Here is a 22732-nt window from a genome sequence, read left to right on the forward strand (position 1 = left end):
CAGCTGAATGTAGAGCAGGGGAGACTCTGCATAAAAGGGTAGATCTGGGGGGGATGAGTGCCCATGGTGCTTTGGAGAGTATGAGTCAAATTCTGCTCTGTTACCTTTGACCAACTGTTAGTTACTGAAGGGTCACACAGGTATAAAGAGCAGATATGGTCCTGCCCCCACCACCACCTCATTGATTTTACTACAGTAACTTTCCTCAGGTCAGAACCACCTCCCTTCCAAGTGAGGGGCCAAATACTGGTCCTATTGAAGGCAATGTGAGTTTGAAATGGAAGGCAATGGGATCAAGATTTACCAGCTATGGCTGGGTAGCTGATTATCAAAATAATTGCATTGTCTTTTACTGATTCTCATCCTTAGCCAACTAATCTTTGCTGACTAAGTGCCTGCTCCAAAACCCATGGAAAGCAATAGAAAGACACCCATTACATTCAATGTGCTCTGGGTCCACCTGTGTGCAAGTTTTGACAATTGCCCTTAAGAAGTTAAAATCTGAAGTAATTTCTTAACAAGAGGGAGGTGCATGTCTTAAACCTGAGCCAGCAGGCAAAGGTCTAAAAGATGGATGGAAGTCTACCACACTGACCACTCATATCTCATCAACTAAGCCCCACAGCCAGCTTATTCTTTATTGTTGCTGGAAAAGAGAGGCTGGACAGGCTTGGTACTAGAGTGAAAAAGACTATATCACGTTTTTTCAAGCTGATAAATTGACAGCTTAAAAAGCCCACAAATAATTGTTCCAACTCTTGCTAGCAGATCTAAGGACATCATGAGTGATGTTGGGCATGCAGAACCGGGTAAAGAGGCATGAGATTTTGAATCCATTGCGTATGGATTGCTCAGTTTAGTGGCAGGCAGCATTGCTGTTGGAGTACAGAAACTTGCGGCATTGACATTTTGTTAATAACATTGATGATAACATAAATGGTTGTGAAACAAACACTCAGGGCTTATATACGCTATACAGTAGAGCAATGTGCACTATAGGAGTGAGTTCTAGAGTGAGCTGACATGTTGTGCATTAATTGGTCCATGTAAACCCTGCTGGTGCGCAGTAAAGGTGCTCTAGTCACAGTGTGCTTTAACATTATACTGTTTCAACAACACTATTTTAATGCCCACTAGGGAACATTTAGCATGCACCAACAGGGTTTACTTGGGGCCAATTAATGCACAACACATTAATGCTCTTCAGAAATCACACTCCCATGGTATGCATTTCTGCACCATATAGACAAACCCTTAGATTTTTTTTTTTTTTTTGTCATAAAGATGGAAACCGCCCTGCTGCAGGGTGAAGTAAAATGCATTTTGTTGCAGCTATATCACATAGAAACAAGCCATTTTTGACTCTTTTTAATGACATTTATTTATCGCAGGTAGTGCCCAAGCTGCTGCTATTACTCAGCATGCTGAAAGAATGTTCTCCAGATGGCACTTGCAGTTTATGCTTTTATTCAGTTCACTTGAACACAGCAGCACTCGGTACAAAATCCAGAAAATTGAAAAATAAATGTAATACTGTTTCTACAAAGTGCCACGTTATTAGCTGAGAAAGCTTATATTCTGAATGACGAGAGAGAGAGGCCCCAAGCCATCCTGGATGATTGAACGTTTCTCAAATACTAGTCAGATTTACCAAATGGATAACAGGCATCTGCCTCAGTTTTAAAAAGCATTTTACTTCCCTCTCCCAAAAGGTATTTTAAGCATGACTACTGTTATCCCCATATTTATTGCCGCCTCCTTCCTTTTTTCTGGCTAGGTTGGATTTATTGGAATTTTATGAAGGTGTTTATAATTATGATATTTTAGCTGTCTTTTACATTGATATAGAGCTTCTCAGTGGGAATTGTGCTTGGAGCAAGGTGCTTTATAAATTATTTTATTTTTTCAATTGTCATTCTCTTGGCTTTTAATTTCAGTGAAAAAAAATGCAGGGCTTCCTGCTGCTGCTGTTGAGGTCAATACAGTTCCTGTTGACCTTCAAAGGAACGTGATCAGGCCCTGATTCTTGTTCATTAAAATTACTAAACCATATAGTATTATCCAAATTATAGGCATGGTAGCCTTTCTTATTCCCTTTGACTTCAATGGGACTGCTCGCCTGAGAAAGGGTTCCGGGCCCAGGCCCTTTCCGGTTTATAGAAATCCAGCAATTTCCTAAGGGTTATTTTGCCACCCTTTAGTAGTTTCAGTGGAACTCCTTTTAGAGTAAGGTATTACTCAGTGTGAGTAAGAGTGGTAGGATCTGGTCCAGAATATAAATATTTAAATCCACTGGTTAAATATTTAAATCAACTGTCTTTTTTTAAAAAAATTGAAATTTGATAATCATTACTATAGTAACTATTTCATAGAGCTCCTTCTGAAATGTAAATGAAAGTCAGGATTTGATGATTTGCTGCAATTAGAAAAATATAAAATATATAATTCTTACGCCTTTCGTGAACTGAGCTCAGTATGACTACATGGAAGAGACAATGTCAGGTTCTGAAGAGTCAGGGGGATATTAATTTGGAAGAGTCTAGGGGATATTAATCTCAGCTCAAGAAAGTTGGTCCACTTCCCTGTTTTGTTTTGGGTCAGACCCCAGTTGACAGTCAATTGTTCTTCACAGACAAAACCTGTTTAAGTCAGTGGGAGGCTCTCCCATTTACTTCAATAGGCACTGGATCAGGCCCCTGAAGAAGACAGAGGCTGTTGCCTTTTGTGGTTACAAGGTCAGATGGCTAAACACTGAGGGGCAGATCTTCCATTGGTGTAGATTGTCGTAGCTTCATTGAAGTAAATGGAGGAATCACAATTTACACACTCTGAGGATCCGCCCCTCAAGACAGAAGTCAGGATTAAAAGATGGAAGGGATCATGAACCAAGAATGAAAAAGATCAAGTGATTCAATCCTCCCCATTCATCTTTCTGTCAAAAATATTGGTTATGTTTAACACAAGGTATTTTGAGTAGGGTTTAAAGTAGAGCTGGTTTGAATTTTTCAAACCAAAAAGTTGAATTAAAGAAGTCTTTTTTGAAAATGGAAATTTTTTGGTGAAAAATAACTTAAATGACAAACTTTGACAATTGGCTTTTTCCAGTTTTTGATCAAAACATTGTCAATGGTTTTCAGTAATCAAAAATATTGATAAACACTTCAATGTTTTCTGTTTTTAAACAATGAAGAAAAAATTGAAATAGCAAAGAACGGGTCAGTTTCTAATACTTCAAAATGAAAAACAACTTTGAATTTTTTTGTAAATGTATTTAATGGTCAGCCAGCTCTAGTTTAAAGTATTGGTAGTAAATATTGGTATTAAAACAAAACAAAAAAATAAGTGTACAAATGGATTCCAGTGTTCCTCAGCTAAACAGTAGGGCAATATTGTGAGATGTTTCTGTTTCTTTCTGCTTTCTATTCCCCAAGGAATACTCCCTTTCCAAACAGAATTCTTGCTACATCAGCTAGCTACACACTGTTTATATTGGTTGCTCTCTTGGCAGTTATTATTTCTTAATGTGTTAATTGCAGTTCTTGGACCCTTTGAGAGGTGGGGTGTATATGTGTGTGTGTGTATTGCTATTTCCATTGTGTACATACTACATCCAGTAAGAGGATCTAATGGTAAGAATTAAAATAGCAAAAGGAGAACAAAATAGCCAGGGTAAATGGGAAGAATAGCCACCATTTTCTGCTTATTCAGTAAAGATTCCTACTACTATTCTTGGTTTGTCTGATGTCTTTTAATTGAAACGTGACTTATGTTAGTTGCTTTCCACCTACTACCAATATTTTACAGTTAATTTCTCTATAATAGTAGCTAGTCAGGGATAAGGGATGACTTCAATGAGAGATGGAGATTTTTAGCGATTTAAAAAGAAACCTATAGATTTTAAACATGTAGAGCTCCACTTGGGCTCTGAGTAGGTTTGCCAGTTGTGGTTGGATGTATTCCTAGAGGTTTCATCATGTGACATAATCTTCAATTAAAGATTAATCTTTAATTCCTGGAGACTCCTGGGCAATCCTGGAGGTTGGCAACACTAGTTCTGAGCCTTCAAGCACTTTACTCACAAGAACTTTACATTCAAATAGGCCTACTGATTTCAGTTGCAGGATATGACAGCTCTGTATTAAACCAGTGTAATTTGATTGACTTCAGTGAAGTAGCTCCAGGTTTACATTGATATAGTTGAGATTCAAATCAGGTCCTAAATAATGGGTTTTGTACTTATACATCCCATGAAAAATCATCTGTAGAAAATATTATGTGGAACTGTGTCATGGAGACTGAATATAACTTACTTATAGTTAAATACACGTAACATTAATTAATATGTTTTCATCAACTCCTTTATTCAGTTGTAACCCTGGAAAGATGAGTACATAGAACTGTATATTTTCAGGGAAGTCATATTGAAGACTGTTATATAAGCACCATCTACACAGCGTTCTAGAAATTTGGTTTCATTTTGTAGGTACAGTATTCACACACACACACACGCTCTATGGGGTCCATTATCCTTTTGAGACACACCCCGGGCTTCAGTTAACTTTACGGTGAGTCACACGCTTGCATCAGGAGGAGAAAAGTCCTCTGTGCTGGTTAGAAATTAGCAATAATGTTTTCTATCTGTGCAACAGTTTAAAATTAATTATTCAGAACGTACTGTTTGAGCAGCTTGCACGTATATGCCCATTTACTATTACCCTCCATGGTGTAGTTATTATTCATGCCAATGGGAATTGAACACATGGACTGAGGGCAAGTTTTGGCCCATAGCCTGGAACACCATTTGACTGCACCTATGCAGAAAAGGATAGGAATATCTCCCTCACCATAGTCGGAGACCTAGAGAAAATGCTGTTTTGTTCTTTGGATATTTCAAACAAGTCATGAATGAAGGGACTTTTTAAAATAAGAAACTGTTAATAGTTTTGACTGTTTAAAATATGTTCAGTGAGTACAAATTAATTTGTTTGATTAAATATATCCTGTGAGATATCGAACACACTTGGTGCCTTTTGAAGTTCAGGTGAGTTGAGGGTTTTTCAGCACCTCAGGATTGGGCTTGTAGCTAACAAATCAGTTGATGCACAAGGCAGAAAGAAATCCAGGGACATTTCTCAAGACCGCCTTGGTTTTGCAATGTTAGAGAATTAAAATCATCTATTTCTGACAGCAAACTAAACATGCGAGATTCACACTACACATGCATAGCCTGTGAAGTGTCTGAGTTGGTTTGGGTTAGCAGGCTGGCGGTGTTGTGAGTGACACACTGTGGGGAATTGTAGTGAGGAGACACTATATAAGGGAGCATAGATTAATTTACTCAACAACAAAAATTCACTCACTTCATATACAGTTTCCAGGACAGATGTGCAGGGTGGAAGATGGACATTCATCTTATTTAATTTCCTAATTCTGGGAGGTGCTCAGTTACCATGATGGATGGGGTAAAAAAAAACCTAAGCAGAATAAAATCTGTTGATTTAAGAAGGTGCTGTTTCTACATAATCACTTTTTGGGCTATAACTGTATTTTAAATATACAAAGAGTACAGTATAAGAACACTTCATTCTCTGGATGATTGTGATTTCACCAGTATCCTTTGTAATATAGGCATCAGTCTTATGTCTCACAGTTTGTTGTTTGGAATTTTTCCTACTCTGTGTTATACAGAAATATGTATAATATATATGGCAAAAATCCCATTTACTAGTGAGTGAGGGAAATAATCTTTTATAATGTATAATTAATAACTGTGAAGCTAACAGCCATCCACTGACTTTTATTTAGTGTAAGAAAATTCTGGAACTTTAGCACTTCAAAATGGGATTGTGGTATGAAATGAAATAGTCCAACCACCATTTTTCACAGTCTTGAAATAGCAAATTTAGTTTTTTAAGTCTGCCCGAGTTTTCTCTTTTCTTCCTCTTTATATCTCTAACAAATATCATCTTCTAATGCAGGGATGGGGAACCTTTTTTCTATCATGGGCCTTTGACCCACAGAAAATATCAATCGCAGGTGCTCACCCACTGGAGGGGGCGGAGCTCAGGGCTTCCCCTGCAGCGGGGCGAGCCAGTGCTTGTGACTCCAGCCCCATGGTGGTGGGGGCGCCGAGGACTGGATGAAATTAAGCAAGGGGCTGGATCTGGCTCATGGGTTCTCCACCCCTGTTCTCATGTAACTAGGTTAGTACTGTACCTAGAGAGGGAAAGACGCAATATCCAGATAACTGTAAAACAAAGGGCTAATAGACATTAAAGCCCTAATCAGGGAAGCATCTCTGTTCAGTAAGCACTTGAGGGGATGCATTACTTCAAGCATGTGCTTATGTCCCATTAAAGTCAATAGAATTTAGGCACATGCTTAATGTTAAGAATGTGCTCAATGTTTTACAGGATCAGGACCTATGTTCTGATAATAGTGCAATAACTGCAAGAGTGTTGCTCAAAACATTCAAATCCTATTGTCTACACAGTTTTATATCTGACTTTGCTGAGGTCTTTACATTAGCAGAGAGAAGTAAAACTGTGGCATATTACTGTGGTTATATTGTTTATGTGTGTTATGGTAATATATGCATCTTGATATGTTAGTTTAGTGTTCCCTCAGAGCAGAATTTCCTGTCTACCCCTTAGCTGACAATTAGGAGTTTTGAAGCTTTTTTGCCATTAAAATTTTTTAAGGTGTGTGTTTTTTGTGGGGGGGGGGGGTGCTGACTGTGTGTTTAGGACCATATCCATTACCCGGTATGTACAAAATATGTTGTGTGTATGTGACATCATTATTTCAATTGCAACTATTTTAGGTACTCTGTGAGGTAGGGAAGTGTCGTCATCCCCATTTTTCATATAGTGAAATGAGGCACACAGAGACTTAGGGCCAGATTTGAAAGTTATTTAGGAGCCTAAAGATGTAGATGATTGATTTTGAAAATCTCACTAGGCACCTATCTCCTATTAATTTCTGAATCATTAGGTGCTTGAATACCTTTAAAAATCTGACCCTAAATGACTTGCCTACGGTCACGCAGGAAATCTTTGGCAGAGTGGGAAACTGAATACAGGTCTTCCAAGACCCTGGCTAGGAACTTAACTACTGTACTATCCCTTCCTAAAGTATTTAAGAACAGTAGGTGGGGATAATAAAAAGGACCAAAATAAAATGAACAAAATAAGTATCATGAGTAACATATGCGGTGTGGAGTGCATAAAGTTTTCAGTGATGCTTGATTGGGAAGATGTGTAACTTTTGAGCATTCACTCTTTAGTAATACAGTTGATCCATGCAGGTGGCAATAAAAACTTTATAGGACCTCAGAGCATTATGTGTTTTCTTTCTACACCTTCATGTATACATGTGTGCATGTGCATGAGCGCTGTTGTACAGTGTATAAAAAATATATAGTGTAGCTAGTTTAATAGAGAAAGTACATATTTTAGCAGTGAATAACCTCATGGGTTTTTGTACAACATTATTTGGAATGTTTAAAAAATAATCTTTAACATACAGTAATTTGTCTCGTACACAAAATCTGTGTTTTATTTTGCTGAAATGTGTTAAATTCTTTAAAGGGCTTCTGTAAACCATTCTTAGAAATATTTTGTTGCCGCAGTTTTATGGGTTAGCAACAAAACTGCATTTTTTGAAAAACACTCTCATTTTCTTCATGTGCATGTTTGAAAAGCAATACAACAGTGCATCAAACAAGGCAGACTGGAAATTTCCAGGTCAATTTCCTGTCTAATTCATGCTCATAAAGCTGGATTGTCTGTACTGTATGTAGCTGCAGTACTGCAGAAAGTCAATAAAGAGGTGACTGCCTCACCACTATCAAAAGCACTGAGAAACTCTGCCTTATTAAAACCACACTTGACTCCTGCAGAGAAACATAGCTGGAAACCTTGAGGAAGAAGGAATAAAAAGGAAGCTAAAATTGCAGTGAGTACTCTGTATGTTTAGGCCTTCCAGAGAGGTTAAAGGGTATTTATTATAAAATAAAACAAAAAGGCAGATTCATTAAAACATCATATTAAATATGGACATTTTGCTTGAACTTCTGACTCTCCCACATACAGTTTGACACAGAAAGAAGGTGATTAATTTTCCCAGCAATGAGTGGATTTAAGTAGCTCCCTAATGGGTTTTGTATATCAGAATTATAAAATATATATATTTCTTTATTCTCTAGAAGAAAGCACATGATGAAGAATTAGGAAATAAGCAATAGAACATGTACTGTAAGATATTTGGAAATGGGTTTATGAAGGGCGTACTATTTTATTCTTATCCACTGTATAGTATTAATTTATTGCATGCTCGCCAAGCTTTAGGTAGCATCAAGCAGGATTTCCCTCCCCTCCTCTCTGTGCTCCTAGCTTTTTCTCACCGAGTGAAAAAAGAAGTAACTTTAATGGAAAGATCACTGGTTAAGCTTCATATTGTGATATTTCGGAGACTGAATTCGCTGAAAGTGATGAAACAAACCCAAAGTTATGCTGTGAATTTGATTGCAGTGAACTTGATTTCAGACATGTGAAACAAAGCTAGCCTGTTAGCTTTAACCCCACATACTTTGAATTTGTATGAAGGTTTCCAAACAATATATACAGTATCTTCTGCAAATCAGTTGTTTTTAACAATGACTGTAAATAAGGGCACCCATAAGTAGCACTAGATAAAGAATTATTGGAAGTCCCTGCTGCAGAGCCCAGCATATATCTGACCATTATTTCAGCTATGTTCATTACCTACCTTTTCACAAGAGCAACTACTGTGAGGATACCAACCTACGCACATGCGCAAACCCAGTCCTACAATTCTTAGCCATATGGACACTCCTTGTTGATCTCAGTGGAACTACTCTTACGGTAGTCAGAGTTACTCATGTGAGTGAAGCTTGTGGGGTCAATACCCCAATTTCTAATTATTTTTATTTGCTTTTACAGTGCTCCTCTGGCCAGAACTTACATGTATAGTAGCCAGAGCAAGAGGCAGTAACCCATTCAGGACAGGAGATCTGGAGGTGTCTGTTTTGCTGTTTGGAATGGCTCACGACCAGGAGTGCCAACCTCTGGGCAGACAGTCAAGAAAAATGGCAAAAACCCCAAACTAGTTGTGTGTTCTGTGCTTAGATTTCACCAACCCAGTAATAAGTGTGAACTCCTAAAGCACCATAACAGTCTTATCAATGAGTCATAGACAATCTCCTTGGTCAGTCCCGTCTATCTTGCCACCCGGGCAAGCTTGACGTTGTGGTAGATGATTGCTTGACACCAAAAATCACAATAGTAGTCAGATTACTCCCACTAACTAACCCCAGATCAACTGTACTCAGATCTCACACCAAAGACAATGTTTGTAGCCAATCCTGTAACAAACTAAAAGTTTATTAACTAGGAAAAAGAAATAAGAGTTATTTACCAGGTCAAAGCAAGTAAGTGTACACACACGAATGAGTTACAGTCAGGTTTCAAAAGGTAATATAAACTTTTATAGTAAGCAGACTCTGTATATCCTTTAGGACTAACCCAGGACAAACAGCTTGGAACTCCTTGCCTATGTGTAGAAATCCTTGCCCCTCAGAGTTCAAGCAGCATAAGAATAATAAATTCTCCTTATTTTTATTCCCTTCCCCCAGTGTTCAATCTGTGATGGGACAAGGGCCTGGGCTTATACTCTCTTCACTGATGTGGGGAAAGCAGTCAGCAAAGTCTTTTGTCCACAGTGGTTTGTCTGATGTCTTCTTTCCTTGGGGAGAAGATAACATCCCTTGTGATGAACTGGTATTTCACACTTGATAATGTTTCTCCCCTGACTATGGGGGATTTACAGGCTTAGCAAACATTTAAACATTACCTTTAAAACATGGGATACAGTATTATAGGTAGGATTAATGCATACAGCACCCTACAAGCATTCTGTGAAATCTGAACACTAAACACATTCTTATAACTCTAATACCTATTTTAACAATACTAACCCACAGGTGAGCCAGACCGATTTCCAGCTATGCATTTGTCAATGATCAGTGAGGCCTAGGGAGCGTGGCATGAGCTGGCAGCTGATCTGCCAGCATCACAGTCATCTCTGCATGCACAATTTACACCTGTGCAGTAGTTTAGTAAAATGGAGGAAGTTGAGGATATATGGGCAACTCTCCACCACATCTGATGGTTCAGAAGAAAGAACAGCAGGAGATTACTAAAAACCATGAGGGGAGCCAAAATAGGACCAGATGGTAGTGGGGCAAACAGAAGAAGAGTTCTGAAGCAGAGAGTGGGGCTAGGTGACAGTGGGGAAAGAATAAGAAGATGCTGTTCCTAGGTAGGAGGTTAAGGGTGATGAGATGATGGGCGTGAGTAGTAAGATGGGAGTAATTTTGGGAGTGTTTCCATGTGAGGAGGAAATGAGGAGCTGCAAGGGAGGTTATTACTGTGATTGGATGATGAGAGGACTGGTTAACTGGGAGACTGGAAGGTCCTTCAGGGAGTCGGTGAGCTGGATTACACTTGGTGCTGGTCATGTGCAGGAGGGAAAGAATCTGTAGATGGGAAGGAGGTTGGACGCTAGGCTGGAGCAAGTTGCCAGTGGGTTGGGGCTGGCATTGGAGGTCAGGGGTTTGTCACTAAATTCTCCATCTCCATCTATGAGCTGCACTGAGCATTTTTCTGGTGCTATATATTTGAAATAATGAGTGTGCCAGAGGGTAAATTCTTCCAGCGTGATGAAACTTATATTTGGGTTTTGCTCTGCAAAACCCCAGTTCTACTACAATATCAAACTGCCAAGGGCGTCAGAAACACCTACTCTTTTGCCCCACAGCTAAAAAATTACGAAATTCAAACTTTCTACCCCCCTTTTTTTTGGCTTGCTGGACATGGGCAGAGAAAAGTTCCAGAGGTCAGGATGTGTCTAAACAATTGATCATAGATTGATAAATTCCAACGCCAACAGGGTTCACTGTGATGATGTAGTTCAGGGATCGGCAACCTTTGGCACTCGGCCCATCAGGGACATCCTCTGGTGGGCCGGGACGGTTTGTTTACCTGCAGTGTTTGCAGGTTCGGCTGATCGCAGCTCCCACTGGCTGCGGTTCGCCACTCCAGGTCAATGGGAGCTGCGGGAAGCGGCGCGGGACAAGGGATGTGCTGGCTGCCGCTTCCCACAGCCCCCATTGGCCACAGAACTTCCCCAAAATAATTCTTAGAGCATATTTTTTAGAAAACATCTAATCTTGCTGTAAAAATAGTCAGTGGTGGAGACTCCACCATGTCCTTTGGTAAATTATTGAAATGGTTAATTATCCTCACTGTCAAACATTTATTCCTTATTTCCAGTCTGAATTTGTCTAACTTCGACTTTCAGCCATTGGATCATATTCTAACTTTGTCTGCTAGATTGAAGAGCCCATTATTAAATATTTGTTCCCCATGTAGATACTTATAGTCTGTAATGAAGTCCCCCTAACCTTTTGTTTGTTGAGCTAAATAGATTGAGTTCTTTGGGTATGTCTTCACTACAAAAAGGCGTCTGCGGCTGGCCCATGTCAGCTGACTCAGGCTGATGGAGCGCAGTCTGCGGGACTAATTGCATTGAAGATGTTTGGGCTTGGGTTGGAGCCAGGGCTGTGGGGTCCTCCCATCTTGCTGGGTCCCAGAGCTCAGGCTCCAGCCCCAGTGAAAGTTGCCATTTTGCTACATGACAAATTGTACTTTTTCCTGTGGCTGGGGGAGGGAGGAGCAGGATGGACAATACACCCTTAGTACCCATAGCCACAGGCTCACTCATTTCAGCCTGCATTCAGTGAGGTGGAAGTACAGTGGATATGAGGATACTGGAGGCTGAAGGGCTGCATCAGGTGCTCCGAATCTTTCCTTTGCACGTTTTCCACAGATTTGCACCCGTCTTCATAGCAGAGGCTGGCAGCAGGATTTAACGCTTACTGAGGAATGCTGTAGCTTAAATCTTGCTACCAACTCTAAGTTAGAGTAGTTCAGAGGTACAGTAACGGACATTTCTCAGTAACTGGAATAAAACCACAGCAGAGAGCACAGCTCGGAAGGAAACATAATTTTACACATCAGCAATTTTTTATGATTAATAACATTATCCTGCCTTAATTGAAAAATGGCATGGTGCCCTTAAGAAAATTAAGCTGCAGGAATTAGTATCTAACATCTTGATGATGAATGTATATTTTTACACACTGCATATTACTGTCAGTGCATTTAGAAATAATAGTGTAGTGTATTGTAATAAGTCATCCTATGTTGTTTGTAGTTTCATGGCACCATTCTGTCTGGCTGACTTGACTCTTAGAGCTGAAATGCTTGTGTAGATTCAGGATGAGGATCCTGAAATCTTCAAAATGGAATTAATGTACAAACATGAGAATTATGTGTAGGCTCTGAGCTTTGTTATCAGTTGTTATTGCTGAGAGGTATTCACAGCAAGTTAACGCCAGACATAGCATTAGTAATTGTCAGCTCCAGTGCCTTTGTGAAAAGTAAACTGTTTGTGTGACTTTAAACATTAATGAATCCTTTTGAATGGTAGGTCAGTTGTTGTGATGAGTTTGTGTAATGCATGTTTGTGGGCCACTCTCTCCTCCTAGCCAAAGACTGAGAATGAAAAAAGGTGATTCCAAAGAACAGGGGGATTTGTTATACCTGTCAGAAAGCTTATAGCTGTGCATGGCCAATGTTTTCACGTCAGTGTAAAACACCAGAGGCATGTAGTAGTTCTCTTCTCCACCTACCAATACTCAGCCCAGCAGAGGTGCCAAATTGTGACTGAAGAGCACAATATGTATCATGTGGAACCAGACCCTCACCTGGTGCAAATCAGCTTCGCTCCAGTGGAGTCAGAGTTACACAGATTTACATCAACTGAGGATCTGACTCGTGATGTGAAAAGTCAGGTAGTAAAACGTATGAATTCATCTTTGCTCCAGTGGAGTTATTCTCATCCCATCTGTTTCCTATATACCATTAAAACAGGACCATGGCTGCCTTAACAAAAGGAAAGAGAGGTCAGTTTTGTTGATATAAAATTAATTATACAAGTGTGAATGTCTTAATCCTCCAAACAGCACCAACTAAAAGTGCAAAATAATGTTGTTGGCTGTGGTATTGTCAGCCCCAAGCATTCAAAAAAATCACAAGATTTTAAAAAAACAATTAATTTGGGGTCTTTTTATTTCTTTGTTTCTGAACCTCTAGAATTCAAGTTTTCATGCTCTTCTCTCTTGAAACTATGAGGACTAGAAACACTGCTATATATGGGGGGAAGGGAGGGAAGGTAAAATTGTAATGCAAGGATCGACAACCTTTGGCACGAGGCCCGTCAGGAAAATCTGCTAATGTGCCGGGTCGGTTTGTTTACCTGCAGCATCCATAGGTTCGGCCGATCGCAGCTCCCACTGGCTGCGGTTCGCCGTTCCAGGCCAATGGGGGCTGCGGAAAGTGGTGGCCAGTACATCCCTCAGCTCTCGGCCGAACCCACGGACGCTGCAGGTAAACAAACCGGCCCGGCAGCAGATTTCCCTGACAGGCCGTGTACCAAAGGTTGCCGATCCCTGTTCAAATGTAATCACCTGACTCCAAGAACTGGGGCTTTAAGATAAAAATGGCGTGGGATTTTTTGATAAAGTCACGAGCTGGCCACAGTGTGGCTTTGCCGACTGACAGACTTCTCCAACCATCAAGAAGAGAATAAGAGTTGTTGTAGAATTGTTCCACCTGTAAGCACCTGTGTAACAATGCTGCACTTTCCATCCAGCAATAACACCTGTCATAGACCCAGGCCAGTTGGGTTCAGCAGAGTAGCAGAAGGCAGATATACTGGCCACTGGATTAACAGTTTTCTGTTCCCTGACTGACCAGAGCAGGGGCTGCTCCAGGCTAATGAGAACACCTGACTCCAATTAACCTGCAAAGAGTCAGGTGAGGCCATTAAGCTAATGTGACCACCTGACTCTAATTAAGGCCCCTCTGATCTTATAAAAGGGCGCACTCCAGTCAGCCAGCTTGTACGCGCACACTCCTCATGTGAGGGCAGTTCTTACTCTGTTGATCCTCTCCTGGGTACATAAAAGTGTCAGTGCAAAGAGGTTTTAAACACTATACTATACCCACTTTGCACCAGTGTTTTGGACACACAAGGTGCCCGGCAATGATTAAATGATTACATTACCCTTCCCCTCCTCTCCTCCTGGCATGGGCTGTCCAACCAGACACATTTCTTTTTCTATTCTCATCAGAATAACTAACTGAAATCTTTGCCCAATCTTGCTGATAAAACAGCGGACGATAGAACAGTGAGAGAGATGACAGGAGGTACTGGCATTTTCCTGCAGCTCTTCCAGATCACTGATACTTTGGTGCTTATATGTTGGTCCTGATCCACCTTTCCACTTGCTCTTTGTTTGTCCATATTTGTAGGCAAATGTCTACCTACTTACCTTCCCTTTTTGAATTCTAGTCAGTGTCCCTATGAAAACAGACAATGAGGAAAGCCGTAATAATATACTTCCTTCTTCCCCGCCGCCGCACATTGTCCCTTGAGGAAAGATTAGTTTCTGCTAAGATCTCAGCTTGCAAAACTAAACAATATAACATTGCAATAAAGTATTTTCATTCAGTGGGTCTAGCATCTAGGAGCTGTACTGCATAGGGAATTATAAAAAGGATCCTCTATAGCTAGCCAGTGGGAGAAAAAATAATCTTTCATTTTCAGTGTATTTTAAATGGAAGTATTAGAGCAGTGCAGACGAAGAACAAGGGACTTCTTTGTCAAAACTTAAGGTTCTTAAGAGGCTTATTATTCAGCATCTGTCAACAGCTTTCTGTCTGACTTTTATCTCTGATTGGTTATTGCATATAACCCTGTCAATATCCCTGAGTTTTATGTGTGCGTGTGCTGTTGTTTTTAATATTTGAACAAGTGGGGTGTCTTACTGAGAACACTGAAAATGAAATATGTGCGCTGAAATTGGTTTCCTCTAAGGTTGCTCCAAATGAGTCAAACTAAAGCAAACCTAAGTGGTGGTGTAATCCCTAAGAGATGAGCTTCTTTGGAATCTTGCCAGTTTTGCAGGCTGGGTAATCTGCACTGTCATCAAGATTCGCAGATTAGCTATAGTGAGGTTAGTTGGTTTTGACATTTCATTAGGGGAACTTCTACAGTCATGCACCCCAAGTCTTTATACTGTAATATGTGGATGACCTACTTTTATTGACTGTATAACTTTTAAAATCCCTTCAAGTAAATAGTGGGATTGCAAACAGGTCTACCAGGTACTTTTGTTAATGGTGCACTGAAGCCTGCTCTACGCTTAAAAAATTAGATTGACCTAGCTACGTTGTTCAGGGCTGTGAAAAATTGTATACTCTGAGTGCCATAGTTAAGTCAACCTAACTTCCAATGTAGATGCAGCTAGGTTGATGGAAGAATTCTTTCATCAACCTAATTACCGCCTCTTGGAGAGGTGAATTAGCTGCACCGACAGAGTAACCCCTCCTGCTGATGTAGGAAGCATCTATGCCATAGCACTACAGTGTGCAGTCACCCTGACTTGTTTGCAGAGTAACTAAAAGTGGATCAAACGCTGATACAGAAAAGAGATTGCTTATCCTAAAGTAAGAATTTAGAGTCACTTGGGGTGGGGCGAGGGGAAACAGTGAAAGCATTATTTCCCAAAACAGAATATATGTGTTAAAGCAAGTGTTTATCTGTATAATCTGCTACGGTGTTGAAAAGAAAAACAGGATGTCAATAAAATAAATTCATAGCTGAGCCTCAAAGGAGCTTTTCAGAATTTTTCTTTACTACAGCGTTTCTCAAAGTGGGGTCCGCAAGGGTACTCCAGGGGCCCCGGCTGATCAACTCCTCCCCCTCCCTCCCAGTGCCTCCTGCATGGTGGGGATCAGCTGTTCAGCAGTGTGCAGGAGGCGCTGGGAGGGAGGGGGAGGAGTGGGGACGGGGCGCGCTCAGGGTATGGATGGAAAGAGGCAGGGAAGAGGAGGGGAAGGGGTGCACTGGGGCGGGAGGAGGTGGGGTTGGGCCGTGAAATTTTTTAAAATCAAAATGGGGGGTCCTCTGGTTGTTCAAAACCGCTGATTTACTAAAGTACTTTGGAGAAAGACTGGTTGTGCAAATGGGAGAGCAAATTCTAATCCTAGAGGAATGAGTGCTACAACAAGAGCGGCACAGTGCTGCAATCTGTCTGGAAGGGTCAAGGGACTGGGGAAGGGCACGGTATACTAACTCATTTGTTCACAGAGATGTTTGGTGATAAGGGCTGTTAGTACACATGATGATGATTAAGGACAAGATAAAAGATCATCCAGTGAGCTCCTGGAGCTCTTTTCAGAAAGCTGAGTTTGTCCTGTAGATTTCTGTAAATTGGAAGTGTCTTAACTTTTTAGTCCTACTAGTGTTGGAGGGGGGCTGGGGTTATCCTCTTGGTCTGTCTGGTAGCCCCAGTGACTCTCCCTCCACTAGGGTGACCAGATGTCCTGATTTTTATAGAGACAATCCTGATATTCGGAGCTTTTTCTTATATAGACACTTATTACCCCGTCCCGATTTTTCACACTTTCTGTCTGGTCACCCTACCCTCCACCTTCATTTTATTCAAAGAATAAACCCTCATGCTCACACTCCATTTCTTTTCATTTCTTATTACAATTACATTAACTTTTTTGAAACATTGGGCACATCCCTTGTATTTATCTGGGACAATGTAAACGGCCATGTGTTGTAATCATTTTTGCTTTTGCACTGATTTGAGAATTGGAAGCATAAACTGGTAAAAAGAGATCACAGGAGTCGGGACTTCAGTGCAGCCCTAATAGATTTCTGAATTTGTTTAGTAAATGGCCAAATGCATATAAGATTGGCGTCCATACAATAGGTTATTATTACTTACAGTGGTTTCAACATGATTTCTTTACTTCCGGAATGTAAAGTGCAAGAAATTCCTGTTTGAGAGTGACTGCTAATTTAAGGTGTTTTTTTCCCCCAAGAGCACTGAGTGTCATCCTAATTCTCTTCATACTGCAAATAGGAAAAACTGCCATTCATGTAGCTGGGAGCAGAGTCAGGCCACTGCTGAGCACTTCTGAAACCCCATCCTTTCAGTTGGACGTAAGGTATTGTTCAATCTGAATAAAAATATCGCAAGCTGTCCCTTAATAATCAGACAGAAGATTGGGGGTTGTGAGGAGAGATTATAATGAAGAACAATCCATTAACGATCTGGACTGCTGTCTATTGGCAACAAATAGAGATCTAGGGTAACATTTTCAATAGTGTCTAAGATCCATTGCTTTCACTGCGGCTTAAGTACCTAAATCACTTAGGTTCTTTTGAAAATGTTACCCTGACTTTAAAAAGTAGTTCTTTGTACCCTTAAGGTGAAATCCTGGCCCCATTGACCTCAGTAAAGCCAGAATTTCACCTTTAGTTATTTTTCTAACCATATTTTTGTCTGGGCAATTTCAGTGACACGCATCTATCCAATGACATTGACTGTCTACCCACGGGTCTGAGCTGGTGAGGTGCTGAGTGCCTTGAATTCCACTAGCTTTGGTGGGAACTGAGAGCATGTAGCCCCACTCAGGAAATGCTCAGCACTTTGTTTTATCGGGTACTATTTTTCTCATTTATATTAAATGTAACTTGACAATGTAAATATACAATGGAGATAATTGACCCCCACGGAAATAACATCATAAAGGACACCTATATTTTTATAATAACAAAATAATGTATATTACAGAATGGGCCACTTCTCTGATTTTTTTTTTAAATAATTTGAGGAACATCCATCATCTTCCTTCTCTGATCTTGACATAGTGATAAAGATATAGTTAACATTTTACCCTGTTCAGTCTCTATTAACAGTACGCTACTAAGAGTGTCAAAGTACTGCTATGTCCTCATCCCTTCTGTGCCATGTAGTTGGTGTTCAGCACTGGGAAGTAAAAAGGCAGAACACAGTCGTGTGACTTCTGTAACCTAATGTCTTTGTGACATCAATACCCTCATAATTGCAGGACAAGTGTTAGCTTTCTGTTGCAGGAACTGTGGACTCGACCCTGAGAGGTGATCAGCACCCTAATCGCTTACAGAGAAGTCAATGTGAATTGAGGGTACTCTGCACCGGGTAGGAGGCTTTTAGCGCCAGGCAGGATCAGGCCAATGGTAATTGCAGTTTAACAGTGGAAAACAACAGCTATTTCCTTGCCTACCCTCCTCCTTCAGCCATATAACAAGGGAAAAGAAGAGAACAAGCCTCTTATCCATAGTGCTGGAAAGAAATGTACAGTGATAATGTTAAAGTGCCGTGGGTTGGTGATATACGAGCCAGCTGTAGGCACATGTGCAATGCCAGTACAAACAGCACTGCTTTCCCTTCAGTTACAAGGAGATCATCTTAAAACGGTTTCCTTATTCTTTCCCCCCCAAAATCTTTTGACAGAATTCACAACAGCTAACATAACCCAGGGTCCAGCAATCCCTCTCTGAGAGAAAACCAATAGGAAGAGAGTCTAAACATGGACTATAGTTCTTCCCTGCTCTCCAAGAGGCTAGAGGGTGAGATGATGCATTCTCTCCTTGCCTGCTTGCCCACTCTCTCTTAGCCACTCCTCTCCCATGCATGAATCCACAGGAGTCCCTGTTCTGCGTGGAATGGGGAGATCCATGCAGGAAGGGTCCCCTCTGTGCATGGATTTGAGGGGCAATCGACCCTGGAGTCACTTGTAACCAATTTTTTTCTTGCTAGCGGAGGAAATCAGAACAATCTCACTTTCCAAATATATGGGGCTTTGAATAATAAATTACATATAACACAACAAAGCAAAGTCTCGGGGAAGGAAGGAACCCTACTAAATGATGTATCTTATTTAGGTTTCAGATAAAACAAAATAGTAATTTATTCATAGACTCCTTGAAGCAATTCATCTTCGAGTCATCTCTGTATCATCTGACTTGTAGTGTGAGGCTAAAATGATGCTGCTCTGACTGTGGTTCTCACTTTACATCTAGACTTTGAGCTCTAGGTGGTCTTTCAGCTTTCTTTTTATCGTTACCAGTAGGGATCATTATTTTTTTTTTAAACAACTTCCTCTTTATTTATCATTTGCTGCAACAAGAGTACGATAAAAAGCCAGGCAAGAGAGTTGGAAATCTACCCACAGAAGCTATAAAAGGCACCAAGTATTCTTTTTAATGTTCCCTACTTTCTTTTCTCTACAAATCATAGTTATTAACAGACACATCTTGAGGGGTGGTGCCATCAGAACAGTCCTCCATCCCCCAAGTTCCGTAATGAACACCACATAGAAAAAGAAATACAGCTTCTCTCTTGACAATTTTGAAGGTAAACATTTTCATCACTATCTGAAATTTAAATTCTTTTTTGGTTTATTTATGATTTTAAGTGATATTATTGGGAAAATTCTTGTCCTGCTTTATTGAAACTTTCAGTGTTTGTTTTCCTTTTCTTGAATTGAGATTACCAATTTCATCTAATAATTAGGATGAAGATGCAACGAAGAATATTTTCCAAGCTAATTTTAATCCAGAAATCTATTTTACTTTTGACTCAGTCCAGGTTCTTCGAAAATGAAAGTGTTGAAGCTTTGGTACACTAAGCTGTGCAATTCCTCCCCTCTCCCTTCTTTTTTAAAAAAAGTGTGCTATTGCATTAGATTGAGTGTAATCTGGATGCAGGGTACAATACAGCTCTAAACTCTAAATATCAGTGACCCAGATAAGCATGTTTTTAAAATGTTTGGCTTCACAAGACAGAAGCAGTAGAAATTCTAAAACAGACCCTACAGATAAACTTGTGAGGTAGAACTCATTAATATAGTACTGTGAAAAGCACATTCATTGCTCATTTTTAATGAAGAAAGTCCTAATATAGAAGTATTAATGTGAACAATATACATATAATCTATGTTAAAAGAATGTTTTTTAGTTTGCAAAGCCAGGCATTTGACAGGTAGGAAATGCCAGTTTTACAGTTGCCCGTGCAGTCTTCCTTCTGCTCCCTTATGCATTCATCTTGTGCACTGATTGAGGCAGGAGTCCTGTGGAAAAAAATAGTATGTAATTAAGAACTGCATCGTAATGCACATGCACAGAATCAGGGTTGCACAGACAACTAAAACAGTAGCACTTTGTCACTTTTGACTGCACCCTTAATGTTCTTTTGGCAGTTTGTGTGTAATTTCTGAGATGTGTTTTTTGTTTTGTTTTGTTTTTTAAGAAAGTTAAAAACAAATTCTATGATGTGCAACAGTAATACCCCTGCTGCCATTTGCCCTAACTCATCAACAGGATTTGACCTGTGAACCTTTAGACTTGTGGCACAGGCTGTTCACAGTTGACCTGCAGAACTAATCATGTTAGCTCAACCCAGGAAGAGGCCTTTATCCCCAGAGGGGGGAAATGAGTTGCTGGGTTCAGGCACTAGGAAGTGATTGGTGAGGGAAGCCTCACTCTGTCCCCGTCCCCCCGCCCCCACCCCCCCCCCCGGGAATTTGGGGAGCTCCTGCCCAATCTGTTGCTCCCAATGGGGGGAAGAAGGCATTGGCCATTGGTACCATGTGCTGTGTCAGGAGGCAGTTGTAGGGAAGCACCTGAACTTCTGGGTAGGGAGAGAGACAGCTGGCCTGGGGGAATTCCTGCCCCCAAGGAAGGAGTAAATGAGACATGTACTAGCTACAGACATGCTACAGTGGTTCTGGCACCCACTGGTGGTCTCAGCGCAGTGTGATGCTACAGCCTCGGCAGGGTCGACAATTTTGGTGGGCTGCCAAGATTTTCTTAAGGGACACCAGTAAGAGAAGAGAAATGGTTATATTTAGCATGTTATTCCTCAGCCAAATTTGGATGGAATTTCATGGTCCAAAGAAAAGGCACTTGTGTGGCCCAAAGGAGGAGTGAGAGCTTCTCAAAGAAAAGGTCACCAGAATCATTTATAATATAATTGAAAGTGTCAAAATATAAAAGTTGCTACCAGCTCCCCTTTAATAGTGTGCTTTATAGCACGTTCCATGCCCCAGTGATCTTGCAGTCCAAGCAAGACAAGCCTACGAATGTGCCTCATACAAGTTGGTAACTTGTACTCACAACCAGTAAACCCATGTACTGGTAAAGTTTCTTGTAAGATTTGCAGCATTAAGTGCAAATACAAAACGTAATGAGGAACAGCAAAAATGGTTCAGATAATGGAGGTTGCATAGTAATGATTAGTGAGGAAGGAAAAGATTATTCCTGGAAGAAATGTATTTTAAGGAAGGATTTAAAGAGCAAGAGAGAGAGCTTGCTTGCTTGTCGGGGACATGAATGAAAGTGTGCAGCTGAGAGTGGATGGAGGAGTCAAAGGAAATAGTAAATACAATTGCCATCCCCTAGTTCAAAAGTCATAAGTCCAGCCCACAAATGAGTGGCTTAAAAATCATGAGTTTAACAAAAATGCAGTTTGGGTTCTTTTTATTTGCCTTCTGGTTTGTAAGCCTTTGGGATACACTTGGGTTATGTTTTCAACTTTTCTCTGTGACCAAGAGGGCTAGACATTTTATTTTTAAATAGAAGCTGAGATTCACACATCTTAGTATGACTCCAGCAGCTGGGGATTTAAGAAAACCACAAAATATTGTAAGACTTCTGATATAATTATTAGAGTTGGCAATACTGCCTGAATGACTTATGCAGGTGAAAGGATTTTAATGAAGAATTGCACTGAGTTTTATGATATTTACCAGCTCTTTATTAATCCATCATTTTTGTTGTCCTTCAGCAATTTCACCTTCTCTCTCTCTCTCCCCTCCCCACTCTCTCTCTTGCTCGCACGCGCACACACACACACGCACATGATGTCCTTGTGTGTCTTTTTCTCTCTTCTCCTGCTTCACTCTCTGGTCCTTTTGTTTTCCTTCCTATTTCTGTAACTAAAAATGAATTTTTTGACCAAAAATGAAATCTCTAATATTTAATATCCTAGTAATGGCTCCATTTTTAAAATCTCTTGTCTAAGAATGGCTATTGATTACTACTCTAGCAATCACTTCCCTATGGAATTCTCATTGCAGTGATCAGGAGTTCCTTTTACAGTGCCTGGGCAGAATCGGGCCCTGTATTTGTGGAAAGGGCTTTGTATCTTTCATAGACTGTATTACAATTTGCCCAGCCACATACATTTTCATTTTTCATGTCTCATGGATTTTTAGACCAATAAATGGCTATGTCAGATATAAACACAGAGGAAAAAATAGGACACGAGAAACAACCTTCTAATAAACACTCAGTAGTTAATAAAGACAAAGAAGAGTGAATGTACTTGCTCTGCACATGGCATAGACTATTACAGAAGTGCAAAGTGGCTGTAAAGTACTGCCGTTCCGATTTGGTAATGTTTGACACTCACTTTGCACACATGTAACTGACTGCACCTTGAGGTACATGGTAACAGTGTGTGAGCCTTGTGATGCATTGAGACTTCATGAAGGTTAGGGAGACAGAATCTACTACCTCCTTCCTCCCGGGGCACACAGCACATTATAGTCTATGGGCTGAGTGAAAAGCCACGGCTTTTATTCATCCCTTGACATGTGTGGGTGTTGGGCAGAAGATCTGTATAGTCATAACTCCATCCTTTAACTAGGCTTGACTCCTTCCCCTCCCTTCTACTGCTGCT

The 22732-nt window shown here is 40.5% G+C and overlaps 1 protein-coding gene across 7 annotated transcripts in view; it reads left to right on the forward strand.

The window, feature by feature from the left end:
* RAI2 (retinoic acid induced 2) overlaps positions 1-22732 on the forward strand; it is an 83755-nt gene that overhangs the window by 11442 nt on the left and 49581 nt on the right. The window lies entirely within an intron of this gene.

Source organism: Lepidochelys kempii, chromosome 1, assembly GCF_965140265.1.
Source record: "Lepidochelys kempii isolate rLepKem1 chromosome 1, rLepKem1.hap2, whole genome shotgun sequence".
Taxonomy (NCBI): domain Eukaryota; kingdom Metazoa; phylum Chordata; order Testudines; family Cheloniidae; genus Lepidochelys; species Lepidochelys kempii.